The sequence below is a fragment of the Tamandua tetradactyla genome, chromosome Y (genome assembly GCF_023851605.1).
Source record: "Tamandua tetradactyla isolate mTamTet1 chromosome Y, mTamTet1.pri, whole genome shotgun sequence".
In the NCBI taxonomy this organism is placed as follows: domain Eukaryota; kingdom Metazoa; phylum Chordata; class Mammalia; order Pilosa; family Myrmecophagidae; genus Tamandua; species Tamandua tetradactyla.
In genome coordinates this window covers 4089789-4104077 of record NC_135354.1, presented here as the reverse complement: position 1 = coordinate 4104077, position 14289 = coordinate 4089789, and the positions used below count along the sequence as shown (strand labels likewise).

At 37.5% G+C, this 14289-nt stretch overlaps 1 pseudogene; it reads left to right on the top strand.

The window, feature by feature from the left end:
* The first annotated feature begins 9829 nt into the window (after nucleotides 1–9829).
* LOC143672625 (protein SSXT pseudogene) lies at nucleotides 9830–11008 on the top strand (annotated as a pseudogene).
* The last annotated feature ends 3281 nt before the right edge of the window (nucleotides 11009–14289 follow it).

Below are 14289 nucleotides of genomic sequence, written 5' to 3'. Positions count from 1 at the left end.
ACTGTACCAGTTTGAAACTGCTGTGTGCCCCAGAAAAACGATATTCTTCAATCATCAGTCAGTATTATGGGTAGGATCTTTATGCTTTAGTTATTTTCATGGAGACGTGACTCACCCAATGTGGGGGGACCTTTTGATTAGATGGTTTCCATGGAGATGTGTTCCCACTCATTCAAGGTGGTCTTAATCTGTCTCCTGGAGTCCTTTCAGTGGAACTATTTTGGAAAGGGCAGACAGAAGTGAGAGAGCCGAAAAAAGACCCAGATGTTTCAAGATGCAGAAAGAAAATGTCCCCAGGGAAGCTGATGAACAAGAAGCCAAAGGACCATCAGACACCAGCCACATGCTTCCTAGCTGACAGAGGTGTTCCAGATCCATCAGCCATTCTTGACACAAGGTATTTTTCTCAAAATGCCTCAGTTTGGACATTTTTATAGCATTACAACTGTTAAATGGCAACTTAACACATTTTTTTTAAAAGCCATTCCATTTCTGGTATGTGCATTCTGACAGCTTTAGCAAACCACAACAAATTTTAGTACTGGATAACGGGTGCTACTATAGCTTGCAAATACTAAAATAGTGGCATGACTTTCTAAATATATAAAGGGAAGATTCTGGGAGAGTTGTGAAGAGCTTGATAGAGAAGGCCTGGAATATTTTGAAAAGACTGTTGGTAGAAATGTGAAACCTAAAAATACTTCTGATAAGGCCTTAGGTAGAAATGATGCATGTATTATTGCAAACTTGAAGGAAGGTGATTCATGTTTTAAAGTGGCCTAGAATCTTGCAAACTTGACTACTGATTTTGGATGCAAAGCAAATTTTTAAAAACCATGAGCTGGGATACTTAGCTGAAGAACTCCCAAATTAAATATGGAAAGTGTGACCTGATTTCCTTGCATTTTGTAGTGACATTTGACAAGAAAGAGATTAGCTAAGAACTGAACTTTTGGACAAAGAAAACAGAAATTGATGCCATGGAAAAGATGGTGCTTCCAGAAAGGAGATCATAGGGAATATTGCCCCACACAAGGATTTAACCAAATAAGTAATCAGTTAGCTATTTCAGAAAAAGCCAAGATTGAACATGTAGTTATCCAAAAAGGATTTTGTGGAAAGTCCATGTGATGAACTGGTAAGATCATTGGTTCCTGTTTCCTTCCAATATCACTCTATGGAAATGAGAACATCTATCCTACAACTGTTCCTCTTTTGTATATTGGCAGTAGATAACTTGTTCTGAGTTCCACAGGTCCAGAGCCAGAGGATAACTTTTGCCTTAGTATAGACCACTGTAACTTCCTTTGATGGAATTTTTGTGCTGGATTTGATTTTGCATTGCATTTGTTAACTATGGTTTAAAGCTTAGTAATATTGTTATGGAATCAATGTATTTTGTATATGAAAGAACATATCATTTTGGGGTCCAGAGAGTGGAATGTTCTTGTTTAAAACTGTTTTGTAACCCAGAAAAACCACATTCTTTAGTCCTTATTTAGTATTGTTTGGGTGGGATACTTTAGAGTCAGGTGTTTCCATGGAGATGTGACTCATCCAATTGTGGCTGGGACTTTTTGATTAGGTGTTTCCATGGAGATGTGCTCCACCCAATCATGGTGGGTCTTAATCTACCTACTGGAGTCTTAAGAGGGAACCATTTTGGAAAGGGCAGACAGAAATGAAAGCTAACATGAGACCCAGATATTTGGAAATACAGAAAGAAAATGCCTCCAAGGAAACAGCTTGAAACAAGAAGCCAAATGACCAGCAGACACAAGCCACATCTTTCCAGCTAACAGAGGCTCCAGACCAATTAGCCTTCCTTGAGTTAAGGTATCTCTCTATACACCTTAGTTTTGACATTTTTATGGACTTAAACCAGTAAATTTGAAATTAATAAATTCCCTTTTAAAAAGCCATTCCATTTTTTGGCATATATTCTGGCAGCTTTAGAAAAGCAATCACACATTCAATAGACAACAGTATAGTATAAATATAATATTATGCACTGGGAAACAAAAAATTTGTGTGACATTTCATTGCAAGATTTGAAACTAAAAGTGCAATGTTTACAAGTATGCTTGTACTGTGCTAATTTTCTATGACAAAGTAGTGCAAACTGGATAGCTTAAAATAAATTAATTGTTTAACAGTTCTAGAGGCACAATTTTGAAATTGTAGGGACAATTTTTTCTTCTTTCAGGTTTCTGATGGTTTTCTTAGTCCATGGACAAGAAACATCTGCCTGTGCCACATGTTTTACTCTCATGTGTCCATATGCCTATAGCTAATGCTCTTTTTTATAAACACCAATAATCTTGGATCAGGGCCAATTCTAATCTCATTTGGCCTCATTTCAACATCTTCAAAGATTCTATTTTCATAGAGTTGCATCATTAATGTATTTTGAAGGGATATAATTGAACCTTTTGTTTCTTCCTTTAAATCATTATAAAAAAAAATCTATAAATAATTTTAGAAACAGAATTTCAGTTAATTAAGTGAATTATTTATAATTTTTCTTCTCTCTTATAATATTAAAATAAATGCAAAATGAAAGTTTTGGTTAATTTACAACAGCAAAAGAACCAGACAGACAGGAAATGTTAAGTGGTGAAAGATTTCCACATAGTTTTTCAAAATATACAAAGGAGTGTTAGATCTCTGACTTAGCAAAGTGAAAAAATTACAATGATCTGAGGAGGCATGGGGAATAACAAGCTGATTCAGCTTCAAAGTGCCTGAGATGATAGAAATTTGGAGTACCAGGTTCCCAGAATGTAAAGAAACACACATTGAATTGCAGCAGATTATTTACTGCCCCAGGTGATTTTCCTCACAGCTAGGAAGCACCTCTTCCATACTGTCCTGCAGAAGATTGGACTTCTCTTGTTGTTGTTTTTAGAAATATGCTAGAGAATTTCTGGTATTACTATGGGGGACAATGATGAAAATATGCAGCTGCAAATGCAAGGACTAAATCAAAATCTACATAGTGAACCATTGGTCCCTTACCTCATGCTGATCCCAGGATGCCCATTGCCAGAACACAACCTTGCCAATATCCCATTATTGTGACATCACAACTAGATAGGTGGGTGGTTTTTTTTCTTTTCCAGGAGAAAATATATGCCTGATACTATATTGCCTGATTACACAAACATAGATTAAGCCCCAAACAGAGAAACCATTTTTATACATTCACAGATTTCAAAGAATTTTTATTTCCTTAGCTTTCAATACAAATTGAGATTATCTGCTTCTAGGCAGGATGGCAGGAGTAATGAATTGGAGTGGACAGATTGATGGAATTCTGTCTTCAAACTAAAGCAAAGAGGTTTTACTCTATATATTAAGTTCAGTGACATCTCTGTTTTCCTAACAATTCAGTTCTGGTCTAAACTTGCAAATTAAGTCATGTAATTGACTAGACCGATTTTCCAAAGGTTACTGGTCATCTATTAAAATCTGAGTTGTTTCTAAAGCTGTTCACTTGCACTTCATCCCAAGTAACCTAACATTGCATTTCTATCACTTATTTTAAAATTCTCTACAGATTTTCAAGTAACTGTTCATTCCCACATGCCTCTTACCATGAAATAATGTTAGACTGTGTGTTAATTGTTATTTTGCATGTCATAATAAAATTACTATAGATATTTTGGAGATAATGAATTAGTAGGGTTCTGTAGGGCTTTTTAGTGATTATAAACAGAATTTATTATGATCCTTGCACTGTCAGATTAATCATAAGAGGAGAGCAGTCTCCTGTCATCTCTTACTCTGTGAGCTTGTATGTGATTCACCTGTTTTTATTACCCTACTTTGAAAGTTCTTTGTATATCTTTAAGTTTTTTATGTCTTTCTTTCTCAAAATATCCTTACAGATAGTTTAGCATTGCTAAGGCACAAATTTTCTTACCATGCATTGTTCAAGCTTCTATCCTCTCTAGCCTTTTAGGTTCATTGCTCAGAATTCTAGAGAGGAAATCTGATTAACCTACTTCTATGGTTGAATGGAGGAGATTTAAACCTATGTCCCTGGCCAATCTATGAAATAACTTCCTTAGGTCAGCTGCTTCCATGGCACAATCTCATGAATTTCAAAATATGGTGACATAAAAATGCTTGTCAGCAAGTTGCTAATAGCCCTGCACTCAGAAAAAAATATTTTATAAGCTAATGAATATGTATCCAAATATTTTGGTCATTGATTGTTTTCCAAGCTCAATTTTTCTCCATTGAGTTTTTCATATTCTTTTTCCAATACCTTAATAATTCTTTTTATAAGTTAATGCATCTCAGAAATAAGTGCATTAGATTCAGTTTTAAAAAAAATTTTAGCTTGGATTTGAGAAAATTATTGTGAAATTGTCCCTCCATCTTAAACTTATATATTTTTCCCCAAATGGAAACTATTATATTGTGACCATATTTGTAGTCTTCATAGGAAAAGCTAAGGCTTCAATATGCTTAATCGAAGTTACACTATATCCTTATTTCCAAAACACATTATTTTTCCAGGTAAGCAACGGATGTGCACCTGAAAGATTTTAATTGTCAGTTCAAGCATGAAGGTATCCCCACCTTCTCTCTATTCTTAGAGAAATTCCCAAATTGGTACCATTCAGTTCTGCTTTGTCCAGGAAGTGATCCCACTTTCACACCAGGTGGCTACATCCACTCCCTTCTTTAGGAAAGCCTACAACTTATTAGGGCTGTGAAATTTGGGTATGTGTAACATAATGAGTCAATGGAGAAGGGCTGAGCTGCACAAAAGTTAACACTTACCTGTGCAGTTCTTCCTATGCCATTACTTAGCCCTACTATTGAAGAATGCTCATAATATCTCCTACCTCAAGCACTCCCTACCACCCATTTTAGTTCTTCATCTTCAGTTAATACACCAGACTTCCTTTTCCATAGGCCCCAGGCCATTTAGGTTCTAGGAAAGAAAAATCTGATTTTAAGAATAAAATTTTCATGGAGTCATACTCTAATATGTATTTAGGCTAGATTTTTAATTTCATTCCCTTTTGTGCAAACTAGAAAAGGGGTGAAAATGTATTCAAGTCCCTGTGTGAAAACAAAGGGAGGGAAGTACACACAAAACAATCAGATTTTGCTATATGACTTTTCCACATTAGTTTATAAAGAGGACTGCTAATAAAGTGTGATCCATACATTGCATATCTGCAAATCTCTTATGTTCTTGCTATCATGATGATTTCTTTTTTTTATGATGATTTCTTATCATGTAGATTTTTAACTCATTGTTAAATATAACTGATAATATTTATTTTGTTAAAACCACCCAATTCACTGCTGTGATTGTTTTTTGACTTTTGTGCTATCCAAATTTTCGAGGCCAAATGCTGTTATTGTATTTCTTTTTGATACATTTTTTTTAAATATCTAGACTGCATAGGATAAAAGAGTATTTCTGGTTTCTTCTGTTTGAAATTCCACCCACTGGGAGGACTTTCACTTGCCACTGTCCTTTAAGGAAATCCCAGAATGGGGTTGTAGTGCCACATCTCTCTGCATCTGGGTGGTTCCTGCATGTCATGCAAAACTATCTGTAAGCCATGCTTGAGTTTTCTCTTCTTCAGTCAACTGACTCTAAGGAACACCACCAAGAGACCATAGCTCTGGTCTGGAAAGGAGGGGGTAATGTAGGAGCAGTAGCCATCAGCATTTGGGTCATTTACTCATCTAACTTACTTGTGCCTTCAGGGCCTACTCAAGGCCACAAGTCTCTGTTTTCTGCACAGGACAAATAGCAGAGTTGAATGTGCATGAGGTGGGATTAACACACTTGCATTCTTCCAGTCATTAAAAGTGGCGTTAATCTCTGCAATCCCTCAAAGATTACCATATTGCTTCTGATTCACTATTTTGTTAGGCAGGGGCAGTTCTAATGACTTCCACTTGTCCTTTCCTACCATAAGAGCCTTCACTCCACTAGTCAGAGAACCCCAATGTGAGGTTACTGCCAATTGCTGAGTATATCAATTCCAATTTTGAAGTCAAGAATTGGGGAACTGACCACAGAATAGTTACAGGGATACACTCTACCCACTGTGAGATGGACCTGAGCTAAAACTCCATTGATATCAAACCTCTCTAAGCCTCTACTCTCTCTGGTGGATCAGAGTGATGTTTTGGGACTCCTGGAATTGTGTCACTTCTGAGCCAATGTCTAATAATCTCAAAATATCTGATTATTTCCTTTTCCCCAATGGATAGTCACTGTGGTCTTATGTCTCCTTGAAATAAAGAAGGAAGGGTAACAGTGCAAATTTGGGTGAGTGTAAAAGGCCCTTCCCCCAAAATACCCAGGTCCACCCTCATCTGAGGGGCTGTGGATGCATAAAATGTTTCAAGCCTGGGAATTGATTAAGGGGCCATGACACTGTTCTTGTAATTCAAGTTAGACTTCTCTTGGCCTAGAATTCTGCTTAGAGGGCTCAAACAAGAATTTAGTAGACTTCCCATCTATTTTACTTCTATGTAGCCCATGGTCCACTGGCCAAGGCTATAATTTTCTGCAAGTCAGATTATTTTGACTGCAGCTTTGAGTCTGTTATCCATTATGGTGGCTATGTCCACCTTGCCTATTGTGATTTACTGTTGCCAAATGGCTTCTGCCAACTCAGGATCTAATCATCCCCATTGTGTTTAAGAACTCCAGCTCAGTGACAGCAGTTTCCACAATAACATCTGACCTACAGAAGAGAGTGACTACAGAGCTTTTCAGGGATGATGAAGCTAATTTCACAAATTTATTTCTTAATGTTTTGATGACAGATGTGTCCTCTGTACATTTCTGGAGTGTATGAGCTGATCTTCCATGATAAATCCGCTCTAAGATTCCCATCTCTCTAAGCCTCTGAATCCACTCACCTATATCAGGGTAGTTTTGGCATTTTGACCAGAAGTAATGTTGGACACCTTTGGATTCATGTTTCAACCAACCATCCAAACTTTTAATGTCTTTTCTAACCCCTCGAACTACAACATTGAATGCAGAATTCCTACTTAGTGAGCCCATATCAATAAATTCAGGGGTGGGCCGCGGTGGCTCAGCGGGCAAAGTGCTTGCCTGCTATGCCGGAGGACCTCGGTTCGATTCCCGGCCCCAGCCCATGTAACGAAAACGGAGAAACAAAATACAATAAAAAACAAGAAAATGTTTAAAAAGATGTTTCCCTTTCTTCCTCTCTTCCTTCCTTCTATCCTTCCTTCCTTCTCTCTGTCTTTCCTTTAAAAAAAAAATAAATAAAATAAAATAAATTCAGCTTGATCCCACTTTTTCATCCTTCTACCATTATCCCACACCCTTAATATCCATTCCCACTCATTTCTCTGATTTTTTGTCTATGTAGATTGGAAGACATGCAGTTCTTTTGGAGTATAGCATATTTTCTCATGGATTACACTTTGTACCTCACTTTTAGGGCCTGTTGGAACTTTAGTTATATATCTTGAAGAAAAGAGGAGTGGGGGGATTGGTCATGAAAAGAAAAATATCTTTCAAATCAATTACCTCAGAGCATTCCTTTCAAACCAATTAGCTCAGGGCATTCCTTTACAGTTTCCTCTGGTGAAACAGGATTAGTTGTTCCAGATAGAGGAGTGATAGTTATTTCCCCAGGGGAGGTGATTTCAGGGTTAGCAGGCAGTGAAGAGTTAATCTCTTTTAGTGGATGTTGGATTGCAGAGTCTTTTGAGGAGACTGGAAGCTGGGTAGCTGCTTCCTTAAAATGGGCTGGAGGTCAGGATCTCCTTTCCTTAGGGCACTTCATTACAGGTCTATCTAGCAAAGGCTCAGCAGATTCAAGGTATCATGTCTCTCCATTGCCATCATTATCAAGTCATATATCACCATCCCACATTTTAGGGTCCAATTCTTTCCAAAGCCCTGCAAGGTTGAAATTTTAGGTTATGTTTTAAATCGGCTACTCACACAATGAGGCTTTGTGTCTGGTTTTCAGAGACCTCAAGTCTGTGACCACAGCAAATATGATTTTCTTTCAGAGCACACATGGAATCTTTTACACTTTTACATCATTCATACAGCACTTATGGTACAAATTTGAATCCTTAGCTAATCCTTTTCCCTCATCACTGTATCTGGTATATCTCACAACAACCAGCCAACCTCATTATACCTTTTAATTCCACAAAACTCCATTAAGTTATTAAAAACTTTAACACCCAAATCACTGCCTCATATGAGCATACAATGAGTAGAATCTAATGGTGATCTTTTGGGTAACTTCTTTTGCCAACTGACCCCATGGATGGTCAGTGCCATCTTTATTATTTGAAACAGAGTCATTAGTACCTCTGAGTCTAGTCAGATTTCAAAACCAATTGCAAAAATAATTTTTAAGATTCTGTGTCTCTCAAGTGGTTTAATGGTGGAATGCTCACGTTCCATGTGGGAGATCCAGGTTTGATTCCTGGACTATGCACCAAAAAAAAAGATTCTGTCTCTCAAGAACCACTCCTGATACAAGTTTCATTAGTCAGGGTTCTCTAGAGATTCAGAACCAACAGGAGACGTACATAAATATGAGATTTATAAGGATGTCTCACACAACCCTGAGCATGAATGATTCTGAAATCTGTAGGGCAGGCTATCGAGCTGGCAACTCCAATGAAGGGTCTGCATGAAATCCATAAGAATGTTCTTGCTGGCTGAAGAAGCAGTGAATGAGTCTCTTCCATTTAAAGCTTTCAACTGATTGGATTTTCCTGTTGTGTGAGATATGGCTTACTTGATTGTGAATATAATCAGCCACAGATGCAATCAACTGACTGATTAGTATACAATTGATGTTCCTTGTAAATTTTTAGTATGGAATATATCTCTCCTCCCCCCTATGAAAAGCATTAATATAAGAAGATACATAGCTGAAGAGATAGGTACTTCCAGGTGTAATTTGTTAGTCCTTACTGCCCATGATAAAAAATTGTTTCTTTTAAGGTTTTCTTTAATCATTCACACCATGTAAAACTGTTGTCCCTCTAATCAGGCAGACCTTCACATCAGGGAGAAACAAATAATATTGAACTAAGAAACTAATTAAACTGTTTGAAATTTGAGCACAAGACAAGATCATCTTTGGTCTATGAAGGGTCTCTATTCTTTCCATTTCCACTACCAATATCTTGGAATGAATATTGCTTCTAATTCTCATTATTTCATTAATCTTCTGTCTGCTCCCACTCTCACTATTGAATCCATCATCCATACTGCTAACAGCCAACTATCAATATCAGACATTTATAAATGACATAACCCCTTCCCTTCAATGATCCTCATCAACTTCAGGATAAAAATCTAAACTCCTAAGTATGGGATAAAAGGAAAAATCATCATTTTGTTCTAAAATTTCAATTTCATGCTCTAGGGATGAGGTGACATTTGGGTGGCGGGCGCGTGTGCCCAACTGCTGGACTCAAGCGTGGACCGGCTGTTTCTCGAGTCGGCACCCCCTGCACCCCAGCGCGCTGCTCGGTAGTTACTTTGGTGTCTCCCCACCCCGTGCACCCCAGCTGCCCGGGGCAGACTCGACCTCTAGTCACGGAGGGAAGGCTGAGGACTGGTCACTGCCTCTGAGTTTGGCAGAGTTGGGGAGCTCTTAGGAGAAGTTGGGGGACACTGTGGAGAACCTTAGTAGAGTGAGAGACGGTGAAGGAGGACCCACGGACTTCGGGGCTCTCCTCAGAATTTCCTTCTCCTTTCCTCGTCCACCCCTTATTTACATCTGCAGGAAATACTGAGCGCCTATTGTAAGGCACTGAGGCTACAGTGATGTTGGATGAAAATAACCATCTTATTCAATGTATAATGGACTATCAGAATAAAGGAAAGACTTCAGAGTGTTCTCTGTATCAGCAGATGTTGCCTACAAACTTGGTGTACCTTGCTACAATAGCAGATTCTAATCAAAATATGCAGTCTCTTTTACCAGCACCACCCACACAGAATATGCCTTTGGGTCCTGGAGGGATGAATCAGAGTGGCCCTCCCCCACCTCCTTGCTCTCACAACATGTCTTCAGATGGAATGGTAGGTGGGGGTCCTCCTGCACCACACATGCAGAACCAGATGAACGGCCAGATGCCTGGGCCTAATCATATGCCTATGCAGGGCCCTGGACCCAGTCAAATCAATATGACAAACAATTCGATGAACATGCCTTCAAGTAGCCATGGATCCATGGGAGACTATAACCATTCCATGCCATCATCACAAAGTATGCCTGTGCAGAATCAGATGACTATGAGTCAAGGGCAACCAATGGGAAACTATGGCCCTAGACCAAATATGAATATGCAGCCAAACCAATGTCCAATGATGCATCAGCAGCCTCCTTCTCAACAATACAATATGCCACAGGGAGGTGGGCAACATTACCAGGGACAGCAGCCACCAATGGGAATGATGTGTCAAGTTAACCAAGGCAATCATATGATGGGTCAGAGACAGATTCCTCCCTATAGACCACCTCAACAGGGCCCACCACAGCAGTACTCAGGCCAGGAGGACTATTATGGGAACCAATACAGTCATGGTGGACAAGGTCCTCCAGAAGGCATGAACCAGCAGTATTACCCTGATGGAAATTCACAATATGGCCAACAGCGAGATGCTTACCAAGGACCACCTCTACAACAGGGATATCCACCCCAGCAACAGCAGTACCCAGGACAGCAGGGTTATCCAGGACAGCAGCAGGGCTATGGTCCTTCACAAGGTGGACCAGGTCCTCAGTATCCCAACTACCCACAAGGACAGGGTCAGCAGTATGGAGAATATAGACCAACACAGCCTGGACCATCCCAGCCACCCCAACAGAGGCCTTACGGATATGACCAGGGACAGTATGGAAATTACCAGCAGTGAAAAAATACCTGCATTCCACTAGCCAGTATCTATTAGTAGCCATATTGTCACCTCAGCACTGTGGACACCTCCCTGTGAAGAGATCCTTCCGTTCCATATAGTTTTTGGAAAAAACCTTGTGGATAAGTGGTTGTTCAATGGGGGGGCATCAGTAAGCAGCCTTTGTGGCTTAGTTGTAAAAGGCTTTAGTAATTCAAAAATACTCTTGATTTCACATTTCTACTCTAGATGGCAACATTGCACAGAAAATGCAATGACATAACCAATTTGCAGTGATTTCAGAACTGTGTTTCAAACGGACTGTTACAGACTGAAAGGTGTGAACAGCTTCGTATGTTTATGAAGGTTAAGGGAATTTAATACTTTTCCACAGATTCTTTTGTAAGGGGAAGAGGGAAATGTACACTTTTTACAGTAGCAATATTTTGTATATTATGCTTATTTTGTGTGGTAAATATGCAAGGCGGCATGCTATGTGCTGGGCAGAATCAGAAATCCTCTGTTAACGTGGGTTGGAGCATGGTTGATGCTTGATTTTTTGGTCTCAAAATGGTGCACTATAAAGATAAAGATGAGGGAGAAGACAAAGAACATCATATGTCCACTGTTGTTTTCTTTTAGAGGAAATTTAAATCCCTTTTATCTGTTAGTTAATTAAGGGCACTATGATAGAGTTTTGTGTAAGAAAGACATTTTTAAAAAATGCCTTCCCATTTTGTGGATTAAAACTTTTTTATAATAATCATTTATAATACAGTTTAAAAATGTGAGGCAGTAAGAATTACTTTCATGTTCGATCTGAAGAATTTTTGGTAAAAGTTTCATGTAAATGAAGTGGTAATCAGAATCTTCTCCTAAAATAGCAATAACTGAAAATGGAAGTATTAATTTTACCTTGTTTGATTAATCAGGGAATTTAGTAAGTAATACCAGGATTTTATAGATGATATTAAAGAAGAGTCCACACTGATGCAGTAATTTTATTTTTAACATTAGAAGGATAATTGGTTTATATAAAAAATAGTTCAGGAAACTTTACAACCTTTGTTTCAACTTTCTTATCTAGAAATAATGCCATGTATAAAAGAACACTTTTCCATTTTTCTGTTTTTTAGGTTGGTAAACATAAGACAGATATGTGTAAGAAAATGCTTATTATGAGATTTTATTCTGATCTCTAGTAAAAGCATAAAAGTTGCATGCTAGCTTTCTTTGTTTAGGATCATGACATATTTAACCATTATATGAGACTATTCTGTATCTGATTGTTTTAACTAACTTCAAGGATAACTGCATTGGTCCAGGAAAGCATGCAATGGGAAGTTATAACCAGAATTATGTAGGCCTTATTTGAAAACATCTAGCCCAAAGGTAAGTTGCTATTTTCATCACAGTTGCCTATGTCTGGGGAATAGATGTATTCTTTTATAATTGAATTTTTTCCCACTTCTAACCTGAAATAAAACAGAAAGAGTACCTTAAATTTGAATAAGCAAAGCATAACTGTCTCAGCATATTTTAATCAAAAGGAGGAATTTCAGTGTGTGTGTGTATGAGAGGAAGCATGTGTTTTAAGGTCAGAATAGGGTTTTTTTTTACAAGTTGGTCAGTGAAAATGGACATCAAAGTTTGAACAAATAGAACATGGTCAGCCTTACTGTGATTGAAATGCTTATGGATTCTGTGCCAGTTTTCCACCACTATGTACTTTGTTGGTATTTAAACTATATCAAATCTAATGGAAAAATAAATTATTTGTGATTTAAAATAAAAAATTTCAATTCCATCTAACACTGTCTTTTTTCTTCTTCCCACATCTTCTTGCTGATTCTCAAACATTCTATAGTTTCCTTTATCTCCATTTATTTGAAAGCGCTATTCCATCTGCTTGGAATATTAGTTCTTTCTTCCCCTACTGGACTATAATGAGTAATCTTAGGTTAAATTACACCAGAAAGTCCTCTGAATTCCTTGTCTTCTCTCAAGATAAGTTTGTTATTTGCACTTGTAGGCTTATTTACATATTTTTATCTTAGTTCCATCGCACTGAATTATTATTTTTGTGTATGTGTTGTGTAAAGCAGGTGAATGAGTCTGTATTTTTGTGTCTTTTTCTGTAATCCTTTGCACTATCCCTAGAATATAGAAGGCAACTTATAGATATGTGTCAAATTCGGAAAATCAATTGATATTGTAATTCCAAAATTTTGCCAATATATGTTTCTAAGCAACAGCAGCAAAAAAACAAAACAAAACAAAACAGTCGACAAAGTGTGTATACTTATAAAGAGGACTGAATTTCACCTTAAAGAAACAATTCATAGTTAAGGCTTAAATTTCCAGTGTAGTACTTGGTATTAAATGAAGGATAGGAAGTATGTTATTTTCTAAAAATAAAGACCCACCTAACATTTCTGGGACTATTTAAACTTTTAATTATTATAAAGATGAATACATAATTACCCATACTGATGTTCTATGAATTACATACACATACACACACACAACTCCACACTTCAGTTAGGTTTTCAACAATTCTAAATCTCTATTATGTGCCTTTTATGGGCCAGTCATGGTGCCGGGCATATGTCCTAGAACTGAATGAAATAAATACGTGGCTCTTTTATGCCTCTTGGTCTAAAGACTGTGGGCTCCATGTTATCTATCCATTAGTGTCTACGATGCCATCATGCCCTTACCTGTCATGCCTTTTTTTTTTTTACCATGCTGTGCTATAGCTGCCTGTTTCCATAACAATGTCTTACACATAGTGCCCAAAGGACAGGGAGTCCCCTCTGTACCGTTGATGTATTTTTGCAGCACAATAGAGATTCATTGCCTTGAATGGATTTTCTCAAATACCATTTACCTACCCCAATATTATATGAACTTGATGTAAAAAAAAGATTCTTCTTTTCCATTTTGAGTTTCATTTTCATACTTCTGCATTTATTCTCCTAGCAGGTCAAGAACTTTTAATTTAGACTTTCAAAATATGTGTTTGAAATTTATGCCCAAAATAGAAGGGCTCAAGTGAAATGCAGGTGGTTTTTGATGAACATATGGGGAAAAAACCTATACATAGTCTGATATGTTGAAATATTACCAGTTTTGCCAAAAAGTATCTGGAAATCTTCTTGTGGCATTTGAACAAGGATATAAGAGAAGTGACAATTTTACTGAATTTTTTTCACTTAAAAATTCTTACCATTTATTTTTATTGGGCCTATTATTGTCATTTAAAAACTTGCTAAATGATATTAGCTTATGCATCACAGAGAAAATCTTGATAATCATTTCTAAGATATTTTACCTGTGTTAGGATAAGAATATTCTGTGAACTCTTTGATGTTAGAAAATATTGG